Raw genomic sequence first — 18,351 nt, forward strand, 5'->3', positions numbered from 1 at the left:
AAACCCAAGATTAAATTGTGTACTCAGAAGCTTTGTAAAAAATGCTTTGTACAGACTTTTCAAAGGCATAAATATCTTGATTGCATTTTAATTATAAAACTCTGATATAAAGAAGCAAGTTTGATTTACAAAAGCAGGTCAGTCCCTTGATATTCAGATTGTAATCCACTACATAGTGGAAATTAAAAAGGGCTGTCTTTGTTTTGCAACTCTCAAGTGTTAAAATAATCTAGAAATGGTATGAAGTTGCTTAGATTTTATATGTAGTGGTGTTATCGCTTGTAATTCTGCTTAATATCTTGAATTGCTATGTGTCTCAGAAGTAACCAAATTTCCTTCTTGATTGCATTGTGTGGACTCTGATCAGATTTTTAACTGTTGCCATTTTTAAATCTTTTATCATTTACAGTTTTATACTTTTATTCAGATGCTTTCATAAAAGTGTTCCTACAGAAATGCTTCCTTTTCAAGGAAATTCATGAAAAAGACTCTAGAATATAGGTTTCTGAAGACTTTAAGATCTATAAGTAAAAGCTCCAGAATTAGTGGAAAAACTGGAGTCAAACAAAACAAGAATAATTCCATGTGAGTGAATAAACTGAGGAAGAGAAAGAATATAAGTGTTAAATTACTTTTGGTTAGAAACATTACTGACTTTTAAAAATGTTTTATTTCCAGATTTAAGGAAACTTTTTTTTCCTTTTAAGCTAACTGATTTATAGCATTTTCGTGGATTACACCTTTGTAAGCAGAATTGAAATATTTGTGTTCTTTTCCCTGCCTGATCCCCTCAGAACGCAGAAACTCTCAGTATTTTTATATTTTCGTGGCAGTATATTTATTTACATCAACTCAATAAGAATCTGTTCTTGTGACGGGATACAATTGGAGACACCAGTTTTATTATGGAAGCTTTGGCTGGAATGTCGTATTTGCGGGAAACATGCATAGACTCAGATAAGACCGGACAGATTTAAGGAACTGAGGTTGACTTTATGGAGCTAATAAAGTCCCTTGGAAATACCAGCCTGACACCTTGCTTATGGGGTAACCAGCAGCCTTACTAGGTGAGTAAGGAAGATCAACTTTATTGCTGGTACAAGAACCCCAGGGTATTTGGGGACCTCAAGAAAAGAAGAAGTAACTGAAACTTACAGGTATCGCAGGCAAAGTCTGCTGGTAAGTGTTTGGTTAGGCTTCTTAGCCTTGAGAAGATATGAAGATTCCTTCTGAAAAGTTCCAGCAGGGGCATCTTGGGTGGCTCAGTTGGGTAAGTGTCCCACTCTTGATTTTGGCTCAGGTCATGATCTCAGGCTCATGAGATCCAACCATTTGTTGAGCTCTGTGCTGGGCAGTGAACATGCTTAAGATTCTCTCCCTCCCCCATCCCCCACCCTCCCCCTTTCCCTTCCTAAAAAGAAAAGTTTGAGCAAGGCAGATTTAGATGACCCTATACAATCAAGCACTATACTTGCGTTTATGTGAAGAACCAGGCCAAGTTTATTAGAAGTAAACTTACTGGGCGCCTGGGTGGCTCAGTGGGTTAAAGCCTCTGCCTGCAGCTCAGGTCATGATCTCAGGGTCTTGGGATCAAGTCCTGCATCGGGCTCTCTGCTCAGCAGGGAGTTTGCTTCCTCCTCTCTCTCTCTGCCTACTTGTGATCTGTAAAATAAATAAAATATTAAAAAAAAAAAGAAGTAAACTTACTTATAGACAAGTTAGTCTCCATTTGGCCAACCTCAAAAATAAGGGTGACTTCAGGGGGAAAAATAATGTTTCAGTAACACTTTTATAAATATTAGATTCTCCTTTAGTTGATTGTCTTCGAGGCTTTGTTTTCTACCTGTAAACTAGACTAGATTCTGAATTCTTCTCATTTCTTCCAATGACTGACTACAACTCTCCAAACAATGTTTCCAATTTTCTCCTATCCTTTTGACTTAGAAGCACTGAGAATTAAAACAGACTTTTTCCCCTAAGGCCCTGCAAACTGCATATGAATAACTTGATGTAACCGTCAGAAAAATCAGCACAATAGATTTACATCAAGGTAATTTTCATGCCTGTTGCTCTCTGGGCCATTCAAAAAGATCACCAGAGGCATTCAAATTTTGAACCAGGAGACTCTCTCCGACAGCTACTATTTTCCCTCACTATATTTGAAGATGCTTCAGGCCTGACATTGAGGCGTGGTTGCAAATGGCTCCAGTTCAACACTCCTGAAGGGTCTTGAATGCACAAGGCTGACTGGCCTGGTAGGGACCAGGAACAGGGCAAGTGTCCGGAACAGCTGGGGGATGGGAGCAAGCTGTCGGAGACACAAGGAGTGTGCCTAATTCCAAACGCTACATACACAAATGTACAGAATCCTCCAGAATGCCAACCTGAAGGAATCCAGACTGTGTTGCTAGGGCAGGGCTGGGAGGACTCTCGGCAGGGTACCCTTCGGTACCAGACCCTTGGGAGCCTTGATTGCTGAGGATGTCCCGGACCTCATCAGGCATCCAGACCAAATGGGGAATTAGTGCTGCTGCCTTCAGAATATTTTTGGAGGGAGAGTTCTCTACCCTGAGGCTATTCAGAGGTTTTGGTGTGGCAGGAGTTCCCCAGGACCAGAGCGCCCCAGTGGCACAAGTCTGGCTGACAAGGCGCAGAGACTGGATATTTCAGTGACAACCTCAAGGTGATTTTAAAAGGGTGGGCTCCCTCTCCTCTTGAGGTAATGCTGATGGTTGTGGGTGCTGCCAAGCGCAGACTGTTTGTGCGGGGCAGGGCAGGGGAGCTGGGAATCTGAAACAAGTCAATGCTGAGGGAGGCCTTGTTCTAGGAGCAAGCTGTTGGGATACCTGCCACCTGCCTAATGCCAGACCTAACCTGCACAAAGTGCACATTCTACCTGAAAGCTGTTTTGTTGTACAAAACAAATAATGCCCCAAGGCTGATTTTTGTCTTGGCCGACAAGGTATTTAACATTGGTTCACTGCTGTGAGCTTCACAAGCCGACAACATACAATGTAATTTGTTAGATTGATTTTAGGAGGTTTGATGTGAAACATTTCTAGTTCTTTGGATAGGTTCTTTATCTTCTATTGACCTCAAGTAATATCTTTTTGCTTTTGTTGCCACATTTATTGCCTGTTCTATTTCTACACATCCCATCGTGTTGTGTGCCTTATTTTTCCCTTCGCTCCAATAGGTTAGGGTGAGGTTTGGCTTAGAACACAATATCTTGGTCCAATTTTTCTGTGTAATTGGTAGAGAAGGCATCAAGGCCATAGACCCAGGTACTTGTATTATAGGTTTTTTGAAATGTCTAACAGGAATAAAGGTATTTGTGTTCCATTTCACCAACACTTCCTTACGAACTCTTTTCCTTCAGGGCACCTGGGTGGCTCAGTCCATCAAGCAGCTGACTCTTGATTTTGGCTCAGGTCATGATCTCAGGGTTCCTGGGATAGAGCCCTGTGTTGGGCTCCATGCTCAGTGGGGAGTTGCCGGAGGATTCTCTCTCCCTCTGCCCCAACCCCGGCTCATGTTTTCTCTCTCTCTCTCTCTCTCTCTCTCTCTCAAATCAATCAATCAATCAATCAATCTTTAAAACCAAAAAACCCCCAAAACGTGTTTTCCTTCCATCATGAAAAGGCCTTCTGTGGCTTGGAGACACCACTCTCCCTTTTGATAACAGACAACCACGAAAGTGAGGTAATCCAATGTTATTTTCCCCACTTGTGTGCCAATATTCTAATTTCATAGTTGCCCAAGAAATCACAGATGTTGGGATGCCTAGTATCTACTTCTGGTTGGGTTCTTTGTTACCTCAGATAACCATTGTTGCCTCAAGATTATAGTTGTTCTAAGAGTCTTCTACATAACGATCTTAACTCCAAAAATGGATAAACTACATATAGAGAAATGTCTTTTATGTCAGTTTTAATATTTTCTTACTTTTTAGCATTTTCTCAAACTTTCTGTCAAATATTTATTGCTCTATTTCCTTCTGTGTGAAATTTGCATATGTTTTATAATATATTGCTAATTTTATCCATCTGTATACCCACAGATGACAAAGCTGCTGTTGATGTGTTAAATTGAGACTGCTTGGTTTTGAAAATATTAAAGCTTAATGTGATTTGACCAATTTGGAATAATTGAGAAAATAGCTCTCTCTCAAATAATTGAGAAAATAGCTGCCATTGTTCTTTCACTTAAGCCTCTTACTGGTCCAACAAAGAAAGACCTGTAAGGGTTTCCTTCCTTAGCAAATCTGTTCATGGCATAGTTTGTAAACTGGGCATAAACAAAGATGGATAAAACAGCACAATTTGAGGATCAGTATCTCAGTTGAAAGTTCTCTTTCTTCAATGTTCTCTTTATTCAATGGCAAAATGTAGGCTAGTATTGTAGCTTCCATTATGACCATGAGAGGTTATATTAATATAAGTTCCCATCTTCTTGAAGTACAAATTTTGGTGTGAGAGAGAAGTCTGATGTGTACCACCAAGGATAATGATATGTTACATGCTGTTTCCTGTGTGTCCTCTGTAGACTTTACAAGGTGGCTTCTCTTCTTTTAAAGTCTAGACATAGTATACACGAATGCATTCTTTATTTTTCCAATAGGTGACTATGGATTAAATGGTGTAAGTTGAGAGTGTAGTAAATGATCAATGTTTTGGCTATTTTTGGCTATTTACAAGTGCAGTTGCCCATTCTGGGTAATCAGTAATTGGTTCTACATAGAATAAAGTGCTCCCACACGAAGTAAACAAGGAGTTAAATTGATGTATTTTCAGAATCTCTGGCGTGTGTCCACTGCTACACTCAATTTAGTAAGATAAAAATTACAAAAGTCAGTACCTGGTTGCCTTGATGTGTATGTATATATGTATGTATATGTGTGTATATATATATTTAAGATTTTTATCTATTTAAAGAGCAAGAGAGCATAAACAGGGAGAGGGGCAGAAGGAGAGAGAGAAGCAGACTCCCCATCGAGCAGGAAGCCTGAGAGGAGATGTGGGGCTTGATCCCAGAGTCCTGGGATCATGACCTGAGCCACCCAGGGGACCCTATCTACACTGGTTTATCATACCAAGAGACAGTTAGTGGTCAGGCCAATCTTTCTCCTTCAAGTCAGCTTCTAATAGGGGGTGTTGTTCAGGGTGTCCTCATTGATTCTAGTGGAGAGTGAAGTGGAAGTTTCCACTTTTTTTAATCAGTTGATTGACAATTTCACAGTGAGTACATGGTGCTTTACAGAAAAGAGGAAGGGTGGAAAGGTTGGATTTGGTAATGCTGGTATGTTGAGTCATCATTTGCAATGAGGTGACTGGGATAGTAGTCTGGAGGAGGAAGAGATGTCACAAACTCTGGAGCTGTATCTGGAACAGAATGTGGCATTCCATTTTGTACTGATGGCACAATCACCATGGCTGGAGATGTCAGGGAAGTATCCAAGGCTGCAGTGAGTATGGTGTCCAATAGTGGACGATCAGCCAAGTAGTATGGCCGGTAGGTAAGCCTGCTGCACTGACCCACATAGTAATACTTACGGGGTTAATAATGCATAGCAGATGATTCATGTCTACAAAATTAAGACAGTGTCCTATAAATTTATATTTCTTTGTAGCTGTTTTTCTTGCCACTCAAGGAGATTTATAGTTTATGCCAAAATTGGGCCATAATTATTGCCAATATTGCTCCAAACATCATCATCCTGCATCACGCTAGGCTAAATATTAGGCATCTAGTGTTGATATAGTAAAACATGGTGTTCTTCATGCCTGAAATTTTTTCAGAGGCTTTATGTTATTTTCCTTCATTTGATGTAACAGTGTTTCTTCTTCGGTCAACCAGTAGACTCTGTGTGTGTGTGTGTGTGTGTGTGTGTGTTGCAGATGCTGTAATTTCTTCAGTACTCTATATGATTGTTTTTTAATTAGATTAATTTTGATTCTGGGGTGTTGTTAGTGTTAATTCTGATCTTTGTGGATGTCTGCAATATTAATTCAATAGGAACTTTTTCTACTTTTCTATAGCTATGGTTTGGAGATCTTGCTGCCTCCTACATCATTTTAGTCCAAGCTTTCATACCTAGATTGTTACTAAGCAACCTAAGCTTTTGCTTGAATAAGCTATACTTTTCAACTGATCCAGAGGCAGTTGGATTGTATGGCAACCAGAAATTCCACATTACTCCTTGTTTCTTAGCCCATTCTTGCATTGGTTTTCCTGTGAAATGTGTCCCCTCATCTGATTTTATGATGTTTGTGATACCATCACAAATAATCCAGATTTCTAAATCTCTGCTGGTGGATTTTTAATTAAGTTTTTAATTTTGATTCTACTACAGCTAACACACAGTGTTATATTAGTTGCAGGTGTACAATAAAGCCATTCAGCACTTCCATACATTACTCAGTGCTCACTGTGATAACTGTATTCTTGATCCTCATCACATATTTCACCCCTCCCCCAACTTACCTCCTCTCTGGTAACCATCAGTTTGTTCTCTATAGTTAAGAGTCTGTTTCATTTGTCTTTCTCTTTTGCACCTTTGTTTTGTTTCTTAAATTCCACACATGAGTGAAATCATATGGTATTTGTCTTTCTCTGACTTATTTCACTTAGCATAATACTCTTTAGGTCCATCCCTATTGTTGCAAATGACAAGCTTTCATTTTTTTATGACTGGATAATATTCCTGTGTGTGTGTGTGTGTGTATACCACTTCTCTTTTATCAATTTATCTTTTGATGAACACTTGGGCTGCTTCTATAATTTGACTATTGTAAATACTGCTGCAATAAACAAAGGGGTGCATGTATCCCTTTGATTTAGTTTTTGTATTTTGGAGGTACATACTCAGTGTGATTACTGGATCATAGGATAGTTCCATTTTTAACTTTTTGAGGAATCTTCTTACTGTTTTCCACAGTGGCTGTACCAGTTTGCACTCCTACCAACAGTGCACATGGGTTCCTATTTCTCTTAATTCTCTTTAACACTTGCTGTTTCTGTTTCTTGTGTTTTTATTTTACTCATTCTGACAGGTACAAAGTGATATCTCAGTGTAGTTTTGGTTTGCATTTCCCAGATGATGAGTGATGTTGAGCATCTTTTCATGTGTCTGTTGGCCATCTGGCTGTCTTCTTTGGAGAAATGTCTATTCATGTCTTCTGCCCATTTTTTAATTGAATTATTTGTTTTTAAGGGGTTGAATTGTAGAAGTTCTTTATATATTTTGGATACTAACACTTTATCAGATATGTTATTTGCAAATATCTTCTCCCATTCAATAGGTTGTCTTTTAGTTTTGTTGATTTTCTTTTGCTCTGCAGAAGCTTTTTATTTTAATGTAGTCCCAGTAGTTTATATTTGCTTTTGTCTCTCTTGTCTCAGAGGAGACATCTAGAAAGATGTTGCTATGGCCCATGTCAAAGAAATTACTGCCTGTGCTCTCTTCTGAGATTTTTATGGTTTCAGGTCTCACATGTAGGCTATTTTTGTGTATGGTGTAAGAAAGTGGTCTAGTTTCATTCTTTTGCAGGTAGCTCTCCGATTTTCCAAACACCATTTTTTGAAGAGGCTTTTTCCCAATGCATATCCTTCCCTCTTTTTGGTCAAAGATTAATTGATAATATAAAAGTGGATTTATTTTGGGGTTTTCTATTTTGTTCCATTGATCTATTTTTGTACTAGTAACATGCTGTTTTGATTACTATAGATTTGTAGTATAATTTGAAATCTGGAATTGTGATACCTCCAGTTTTGCCTTTTTTTTTTTTTTTTATTGCTTTGGCTGTTTGGGGTCTTTTGTGATTCTATAAATATTTTAGGATTATTCTAGTTCTGTGAAAAAGTGCTGTTGGTATTTTGATAGGAATTGCATTAAATCTGTAGATTGCTTTGTGTAATATGGACATTTTAATAATATTTGGTCTTCCAGTCCATGAGTGTGGAATATCTTTCCACTTGTTTGTGTTGTCTTCAATATCTTTCATCACTCTTTCATGGTTTTCAGTACAGGTCCTTTGCTTCCTTGGTTAAGTTTATCCCTAGGTAGTCTATTATTTTTGGTACAATTATAAATGGGTTACTTTCTTAATTTCTTTCTGTTGCTCTGTTATTAGGATATAAAAATGACACAGATTTCTGTACATTGGTTTTGTATTCTGCAACCTTACTGAATTCATTTTTTAGTTCTAGTAAATTTTTGGTGGAGTCTTTGGGGTTTTCTATATATAGCATCATGTCATCTGCAAATAATAATGAAAGTTTTACTTCTTCCTTACTGATTTGGATGCCTTTTATTCCTTTTTCTTGCCTGATTGCTATGGCTAGGACTTGCAAGATTTTTTGAATAAAAGCAATGAAAGTGGACAACCTTATCTTGGTCTTGATCTTAGAGGAAAAGCACTCAGTGTTTCACAACTGTGTGAAGTTTTTTGTGAAGTATGAGATTTTCATAGATGGCCTTATTATTTTGAGATGGGTTTTATTATTTCATAGATTGGCCTTTATTATTTATTATTTGGCTTTTATTATTTACATATATGTTGAGAGTTTTTATTATGAATAGATGTTGTACTTTGTCAAATGCTTTCTCTAAATATATAGAAGTGATCATATGGTTTTTATCCTTCCTCTTGTTAACATGATATACCTCATTGATCAATTTGCAAATATTGAACTACCTCGCATCCCACGAATAAATTTCACTTGATCATGGTGAATGATTTTTTAAAATATATTGTTGGATTTGGTTTTCTAATATTCTGTTGAGTATTTTCCATATATGTTTATCAGAGATGTTAGCCTGTTGTTTTCCTTGTCTTTAGTGTCTTTATCTGGTTTTGTTATCAGGGTAATGCTGGCCAACAGAACAAATTTGGAAGCTTTCCCTTCCTCTTCTATTTTTGGAATAGTTTGAGAAGAATTGGTATTAACTCTTCTTTAAATGTTTGGTAGAATTCACCTGTGAAGCCATCTCATCCTGAAATTTTGTTTATTGGGAGTTTTTGGATTACTGATTTGATTGCATTGCTAGTAATCAGTCTGTTCAAATGTTCTATTTCTTCCTCATTCAGTTTAGGGAGGTTATATGTTTCCAGGAGTTTGTTTCTTCTAGGTTGTCCAATTGGTTAGCATATAATTTTCCATAACATTCTCTTATAATCCTTTGTATTTCTGAGGTGTTATTTTTCTTCTTTCATTTCTGATTTTATTTATTGGAATCCCCTCTCCCTCTCTCTTTTTTTAAATGAGTCTGGCTAAAATTTTTTCAAATTTTATCGATATTTTCAAAGAACTAGCTTTTGGTTTCATCAATTGGTTTTATTGTTTTTTAAATCTCTATTTCATTTATTTCTGTTCTAATCCTTATTATTTCCTTGCTTCTGCTAGTTTTTAAGCTCTGTTTGTTCCTCTTTTTCTAGTTTCTGAGATTTAAAGTTAGGTTGTTTGAGATTTTTTTTTTTTTTTTTTTTGATTGAGCTAGGCCTTTATTGCTAAAGACTTCCCTCTTAGAATAGCTTTTGCTGCATCCCAAAGATTTTGGACCGTTGTGTTTTCATGTTCATTTGTCTCTATTTACTTACTTATTCATTTTTCCTTTATTGACCTATTTGTTGTTTAGTAGTGTTTAACCTCCATGAATTTGTGGGTTTTTTTCTGGATTTTTTCTTGTGGTTGATTTCTAGTTTCATATTGCTGTGGTCAAAAAAGATGCATGGTTTGACTTTGATCTTTCTGAATTCGTTGAGACTTGTTTTATGGCCTAATATGTGATGTATTCTGGAGATTGTTCCATATGCACTTGAGAAGAATGTGTGTTCTGCTGTTTTAGGATGGAATGTTCTGAATATATCTGTTAAATCCATCTGGTCAGTGTTACTTTCAAAGCCACTGTTTCCTTGTTTCTCTGTTAGCTTGATCTCTTCCTTGATGTAAGTGGGGGACTAAAGTCCCCTACTCTTATTGTATTACTATTGATGACTTCCTTTATGTTTATTATTAGCTGCTTTATGTATTTGGGTGCTCCCATGTTGGGTCCATAAATATTTACAAATGTTCTATCTTCTTGTTGAATTGTACCATTTATGATTATAGAGTGTCCTTCTCTGTCCCTTTGTTACAGCCTTTGTTCTAAAGTCTTTTTCGGGGGCACCTGGGTGGCTCAGTTGGTTAAGTGTCTGCCTTCTGCTCAGGTCCTGATTCCAGGGTCCTGGGGTTTGTCCCACATTGGGCTCCTCACTCAGTGGGGAGTCTCCTCCCTCTGCCTGCTGCTCTCCCTGCTTGTGTGCTCTCTCTCTATCTCTCTGACAAATAAATAAAATCTTAAAAAAAAAAAAAGTTTTTGGTTTTTGTTTTTTGTTTTTTTGTCTGATTAACTATTGCTACTCCAGCTTTTTTTTGGCATCCATTTGCACGATAAGTGTTTCCTCATCCCATCAGTTTCAGTCAGCATACATCTTAGGTCTGAAATGAATCTCTTGTAGGCAGATATAGATGGGTCTTTTTTTTTTTTTAATACATCTGTCAACCTCTGTCTTCTCATTGGAATGTTTAGTCCATTTACATCAAAGTAATTATTAATAGATATATATTCACTGCCATTTTGTTTCTTATTTTGTGGTTGTTTTGTAGTTTTTCTCTGTTCCTTCTCTTGCTTTCTTTCATGGTTTGCTGGTTTTCTTTAGTCATATACTTGGTCCCACTTTATTATTTACATATCTATTGCTGGTTTTTGATTTGTGGGTACAGTTACATTTGTATACACATTTTCTGCATATAGCAGTGTATATTAAGTTGTTGGCTTTTTATGTTTGAACACTTTCTTTACTCCCCTCCCCATATTTTTGATATATGGTATCATATTTTACATCCTTTCATATTGTAAATCTCTTGACTGATTTTTACAGTTAGATTTTTACAGGTAAAAATTAATATTGCTTTTGTTATTCCTAGTTTTCATACTCTCACTTATGGCCTTTCCTTTCCCCTTGAAGAATCTCCTTTAATATGTCTTGTAGGGATAGTTTAGTGGTCCGGAATGCCTTTAGTTTTTGTTTGTCTAAGAAACTCTTTATCTCTCCTTCTATTCTGAATGATAGCCTTGCTGGATAGAGTATTGTTTGGGTGCAGCTTTTTCTCTTTTTAGTACTTTGAATATATCTTTCCACTTTCTTCTGGCCTGCAAAGTTTCTGCTGAAAAATCCCTCGATAGGCTTATGGGCTTTCGCTTGGATATAACTGTCTTGTTTTCTCTTGCTGCTATTAAAATTTTTTATTTTTCACTACTTCTTGCCATTTTAATTACTTTGTGTCTTGATATGGACCTCATTTGGTTGATTTTGTTGGAGGATTTCTATACTTTTTGGGTATGGATATCTGTTTCCTTTCCCAGATTTGGGAAGTTTCCACTATTATTTCTTCAAATAAATTTTCTGACCCCCTTCCTTCCTCTTCTTCTGGGATCCCTATCATGCCTATATTATTATGCTTGATAGAGTCACTGAGTTCCCTAAGACTATTCTCAACTTGTGTATTTTTTTTCTCTCCCTTGCTCAGCTTGATTAATTTCCATCACTCTGTCTTCCAAGTCATTAATTCATTTCTCTGTATCCTTTAGCCTGCTGTTTATTCCATCAAGTGTATTTTTAACTTAATTTATTGCGTTCTTTATCTTTGATTGGTTCTTTTTTTCTTTTTGTTAAGGGTCTCACTGATGTACTCCACTCTTTTCTTAAGTCCAGTGAGTATCTTTATGAGCAGTACTTTAAATTCTTTATTTGACATATTACTTCTATCCATTTCATTTAGGTCTCTTGCTATGGTTTTGTCCTATTCTTTCATTCAGGACATATTCCTCTATCTCCTCATTTTGTGTCTTTGTGTCTGATTTTGTGTGTTAGCAAAGTCAGCTATGTCTCCCGCTCTTGAAGGTAATTGCCTTGTGAATAAGAGATCTTATAATGCCCTGCAGTGAAGTGCCCCCTATGCCCTAGGATCTGATGCTTCAGGGAATATCTCCTATGTGTGCTGTCTATGCCTTGATGTTGTGTCCTTTTAATCACCTGCAGAGGTTCTTTGTTGTGGGCAGAATTTGGCCCCAGCTGGAGTGGGTGGAGTACATTTTAAAAAAGTGTGTGCTGGCGATTCACAGACCTGTACCCCTGGGGATAAAAATATATGTTTATTAAAAAAAAAAAAAAAAAAAAAGGTGTGTGCTGGTCTGCTTCCAAGATGAGACCTGCTGCCACCAGAACCAAGGCCCTATAAAACCTATGAGGTGTTGGTGGGATTTGCATGAGTCTTCTAGATGAGGGACTTATAGCATGCAGATTATGGCAAGTGTGACTGGGAAGAGTGGCTCTGAGGAAGTGCAAGGAGCCAAGGAGTGGAGCTTGGTGTAAACAAGTTAGGTAGTGAGTGTGGGACACTGTACAGATTCCCAACAGGGGGCCCTGTGTTTATGCTGGGGGGTAGAAGGGGGGGATAGTGCTTGCCAGTTCCTTTGTTCCTGGAGGAGTCTCCCTACTATTCTTCCCTCTCTAGGACACACTCTGAGATGAATAAATAATTCCCTTTCCCATATGTCTAAGATGTTTTTCAAACTACTGGTTCTACACTATATCTCAGCTGGCTGGCTGTCATGCTCTCTTTTTAAGGCTTGGGACTCAGCTTCCTAAAGCGCTCTGGGCTCTCCCAGAGCCAACTGCTTGGATTTTTAAAATTCCAGGCTTTCTTTAAGACCTGCTGGTTGTAAGAACTTATGAAATTCTGCCCCTTTCACTTTCAGAGCCAAGTCTTATGGGGATTTATCTTCCCTCATGTGGGCTTCCTGGTGTGACAGTCTATTTCTTGCCCTTCTCTGAGCTCCCTCTGGACCACAGATGGCCATAGTCCATTTCACTCCCAAACTGTGTTTTTGCCCTTCCTACCTTCTTAGATGTGGCCTCTTCTCTATCTTTAGTTGTAGGGTTTGCTCTGCTAGTCTTTTGGTTGTTTTCTGGGTTATTTACACTGATGTGAGTGTTACCTTGTTGAATCCATGGGATGAGGCAAGCTCAGGGTTGTCTTACTCTGCCCTCTTCCTAACCTCCTCAGTTGCTTTTTTTTTTTTTTTTTAAGTTATTTATTTGTCAGAGAGACAGGCACAATGAGAGAGGGAACATAAGCAGTGGTAGTGAAAGAGGGAGAAGCAGGCTTCCCACAGAGCAAGCAGCCCGATGTGGGGCTCGATCCCAGGATGCCGGGACCATGACCTGAGCTGAAGGCAGACGCTTAATGACTGAGCCACCCAGGCGCCCCCAGTTGCTCTTTTTAATACAGAATATAACTTTCTGGATTTGGTAATCAGGCCAACATCTGGAGTTTCCTTAATGTTAAGTTTTGTCCAGACTAAGTCTTCAGTAGGTCTCTAGGGATCCTCAGGAAGTTTATATATAATCCATTTTATCCCTAAACTACCTCTTGAGTAATTTTGGTAGGATTAGTGAGTCAGGCACATTTGCTATTGTTCTCCTGCCTTTATACATTTTTCACATTTCATTATAGAGTCTTCATGATGGGATGCACACAGTGCATGTGTAAGCCGTCCTGGTCAGAGTAGCAAGGGACCTATTACAAGGCAAGTGTCAGAAGAAGCCTGGCCATGGGAATCAGCTTTTGGGGGTACAAGGTATCTACCTAATTCCAAGCCCTAACCTACATGAATGCATGTATTGCCCTGAAGGCAGAGCTGTACTATTCTTTGAGGGTGGGGCCAGGTCAGTTCTTCTGGATATCTTCCAATGAGCATCACCTTTGAGCCTGGATTTTGGAGAAGCCAGGGAATGCATCAGGTAGCCAGTCCAAAACCTGACACCTCAGAATGGTTTTCAGGGGGTAGATTCTCACTATGCAGGAGGTGATGTAGGTAGTGGGGACCAGCAGGAGCTCCACAGGGCCTGGAGGGCCAGGCTGCCCAAGGCCAGCTGATGTGGTGCATACCATACTTGTACAAGTCCCACAGGTCAGGGAATCCAGGGAACTGGAACAGGGCAAGTATAAGGAGAGGCTATGTTATGGGAGGAGAATCTTAGCGACACAAAGCATCGGTCTTGTTCTAAATCTAACAAACAGAAATATACACATTCTCTCTGAAGGAATGTGTTGGAGGATACTAGTCACCTGACCTCATGGTGGGGCCCTGCAAGCTGTCTGGGACATCTATCATCTAATAAGAGACACCTAGGAGTCTTGGTTGCTGGAGAAACCCAGGACCCCTTCAGGAAAAATGTCCAAATCAGAACTGATGGTAGCCAGTTGGCAGTTTCTGCTTCAGGGTGATTTTTAGGGCTGTGCCCCTCCACACTGGAGCCCAGGCAGGTATTGGAGCCTGGCTCTGACTCCATCCCTTTGGACTGCCTGGGCTATTTCAGGCAGTGTGTGTGTGCTTAGCATAATTCATTGTAACCAGACATCTGGACAAGGGCATTGGTATTGAGAGGCGAGGTCAGAGGAATGGCTCTTATGGATGTTAAACTTAAAATAACATAGCCAATTATTTTACTATTTGGGAATAGCAGAGGAATTGCTATTCAGGAAAAGCAAACTATGGCAAACCACAGGAAAGACCAAAGAGCTAGAATGAAGTTCAGCCTTTATTGGGTTTTAGGAGAAAATGGGGAAGAGTTGTCTTGAAAGAATGTTCATGGGACAACCTCAAGAGTTTGAGATTATGGTGGTTTCTTATTGGTTGCAAGTCTGTAGTTAGTACATTTTTCCTGGGGCAGGGAGAGATCTTTCTTCTTTTTCTTAAAACCAGAAGATAAATTCTTCTGTGAAGTGTCCTCCCTTGTCAAGAGAGAATTATCTTCTTACTTCCTGTTGGTGATATAGGCTGCAATAAGGGATATGTGCATGGGAGTTCTTCTTTCAGGGCTTCCTGACCCTATTTTAAATGAGATTTCTTTTGCTCATTTTCACATTTTCCTTTTGTGATTCAGACCATTCCTCAAAAGCATTGCTGATCAAGTCAGTTTCTCTGCATGTATTGGTTTTGTCTCTCGGTGCCAGAACTACCTTCTCTGGTTGTCACGTCCCCTGTTGGAAGAGAAGTGCACTGACTGGAAACCATGAAGGCCACACTGGGTAACTATCAAGGCCTCCCTAAGGGGATGGGGGAGAACTTTCAGGCATCTTCCACCTGAAGTCTGTATCTTTTCCAGGATATAGGCATTGGAGGTCATCTCAAAGCACTGAGTCAGCTTCACCCTATTTGGTGCATCACTTCTGCAGAGATCTGACAGGCAATAGGGACAAAGTTTAAAATTGATTATACAGGATAAGAGGAGAAGAGAATAATGACTCTAATTTGTGTCATAGTCCAAAATCAGGAACCCAAGCCTGTAGGCATCTCACCAAATAGATGAAAGGACAATGGATCGTTAGGTGGGATTTGTTGTAGCCAATGTACTCATTGCCTAATTTTGTACAATTTGGATTTCTACTTTTCGGGAGAATTTATCCATGTGCAAAAGGTACTTGCTATTGCACAAATACCTCCTTGTTAACAGAGCAAGTAGATAATCAAAGATTATGTCATCATACAAAATTATTTTAGCCAATGAATCAAGTGATCCTCATTGGGCTTTTATTGCTTTAGCTGTGGAGTCAGCTAGCTCTCCTAAATTTAGGAAAAGATTTCTGATTATGCATCCATTGGCACTGTGATCCATGGGAGAAAGGCTCTCCTTAGGGAGACAAACCTTGAGTCTACGTATGCTTCCTTGACCTTCCCATTTAGGGCAGACAGGGAGGCTCAATAGGGTGGACAAATGGGAGGCTTCTGATTTGTGATAGATGTTAACAGGGATGGTTAAATGTTCCAATACACATTGACTTCCAATTTACCAGCTATCTAAGCATTCATGTTTCCCTGGGAAATGCTGTCCACTGAAAACAAAAATAAACCCAAGTGGAGCATAAAGGATGCAGCAAAGGTCTTGCAATTGACAGATTTATTAGCTGGAGTTTCCTGACTGGACTTTTGAAGCCATGGGTCAGAAGAGTTGGGATGACATTCTGTGAGAGGTGATCCCTTCCTAAAGGAGTCTTCTCTAAAAACCTCTCATAAAGGTGTAGACCTCTTTGTATTTCCCTAGGTTGCTGGGGAACAGATTGTATTTAGGTAAGGCAAATCATGTGGGAGAGCAAGTGCTGTACAGTTGACAAAGATGGAAAAGTTTGGTTGAGCTACTAGGGTTATGATGGGGGGAAAGGTTGAAACAAGGAATTGAAACACCTAGTTGTAACTGCCTAGCCACATAAGTGATATTCACAGGCTTGTAGGTAAAATCAGCAGTGGTATTTGGGACTAAAGAGAAATTAATTACAAGTAAGACAAGTGATCTCTGACATTGTGAACAGATTAGGGTCTCTGGTCACAGATTCAGCAGTCAGAGAGGTTTACCACTTTTGCAATACACTAAGAAATGTGGACAAGACCATTACCTCTCCAAGAAAAAGAGGGGAGGGGAAAAACAAAGTAGGAAGCAGCAACAAGAAAAGGCCTGGTCTTGACATCCTAGGAAAGCTATCTCTTTCAGCTGTCATTTGCTTCAAGTCTTGGAAATCTTTACTTTCAGGTGACCAAATTGGGGTGTGGGTCCAGAATAGGTTGGGTACTTTCTTCAGATGTAACACATGAATCCAAATGTCTGTGGCGTTTGGCTGCACAAGAGTCAGTTAACAGCACCTGATGGGATCTTTCCAAAGGGGTGGTAGAGAGTCTTTCTAGAGATGACTTTTTGGTAGATGAAGTCCCCAGGTTGCGAGGTATGATGTTTACAGTGTTCATCTCCAAGGAGTACTCTGAAAAGAATGCTCTATAAGCACGGATATTTTAACATAAGTAATTAGGCCTTTTTAGTATTGAAGTTATCTCCTTTTATCAGCTCTGGGTCAAAGAGGCAGGGCTAGGTACATTGAAAGTTCTGTTACAAGGAGAACAGATTCTTATTGATCTTATGCAAATATATACATTATCATGAAAAATAAGAGTATTGGAATTCTGGACAGTCAGGAAGGGAGAAAAAGATACATGCTTCAACTTTTGTGGTAAAGCCCTAGTTTACCAAATTGCTGTAAATTATAGATAGCTTGAAGGAGAGAAGAAAGGGTTTTGGAGTCTGGAAAAATGAAACAAAGCAGTTTCATTAAAGTTTTAGGAACTCTTATTCTTTTCAGTGTCAAGATCTTAAATTTATCAAAACCTGTGCCCTTGAGTATTTGTCAATGTCTTTCTCATGAATGTCTTTGAAGATGAAACACTTAAGATGAAAAATGTGCATAAATGACGAAGGACTTAGAAACAGCAATGGTTAGAGGGCTGATGAGAGTTCATTATGAAGAAAGTGAGAAGGAAATTTGGTTATTTCTGTGACATACAATGTTTCAAGATAATCAGAATCAGGACTGATTACATTATAAGAAAATATCAGAACTTTAGAGATTTTTTTTTTTTTACAACTTCTAGAACACTTATATAAATAAAATATAAACAAGTCTTGGTAGTACTTCTCATTTGACAGCACTTCCCATGTAATTTAACATTATTAGAAGGTGAAGGAGGGGCTGTAAAATATTCTCCAAACTAATAAGGCATTTTGATACAGAAAAATGAAGCATGTGACTCCATATAGTTTACATAGAGTTTTATTTGTTTGGTTTTTGTTTGTTTTTTGTAGAAAAGTGATGGTATAGGTCACATGAAAGGCAAAATAACTGAGAATACCTTAAGAAACTTCATGTACATCCAAGGTAGTCTCATGTAATCTATTCTGGTTCTTAGCTTCAGCAATATCTTAAGTAGAAAGATTACAGGTATTTATTTGAGCAGAAGTACAATAAGGTTCTGGGTGTATTTTCCTTTTAACACCATGGATGTGCTCTTGAAAAGTCTGGTATAGCTAACTATTTTAAGCCACTGAGATTTTGTTTTGTTTTGTTTTGTTTTTTAACATATAATGTATTATTTGTTTTGGGGGTACAGGTCTGTGAATCATCAGTCTTACACAATTCACAGCACTCACCATAGCAGATACCCTCCCCAATGTCCATAACCCAGCCACCCTATCCCTCCACCCCCTTCCCTCCAGCAACCCTCAGTTTGTTTCCTGAGATTAAGAATTTCTTATGGTTTGTCTCCCCCTCTGGTTTATTCAGGGGAAGTTACTGATAGAAAGGATGGGATAGAGAATGAACTGGAGCTGTATAGCTATTCTCCAAGTCCAGACTTTAGTCTACAGATTTTATAGAGTGTATGGATGCACAGAAAGGCAGTGTAGGAAGATTAAAGAGTTC

Source organism: Lontra canadensis, unplaced genomic scaffold (genome assembly GCF_010015895.1).
Source record: "Lontra canadensis isolate GAN:19392208 unplaced genomic scaffold, GSC_riverotter_1.0 scaffold6, whole genome shotgun sequence".
Lineage (NCBI taxonomy): Eukaryota > Metazoa > Chordata > Mammalia > Carnivora > Mustelidae > Lontra > Lontra canadensis.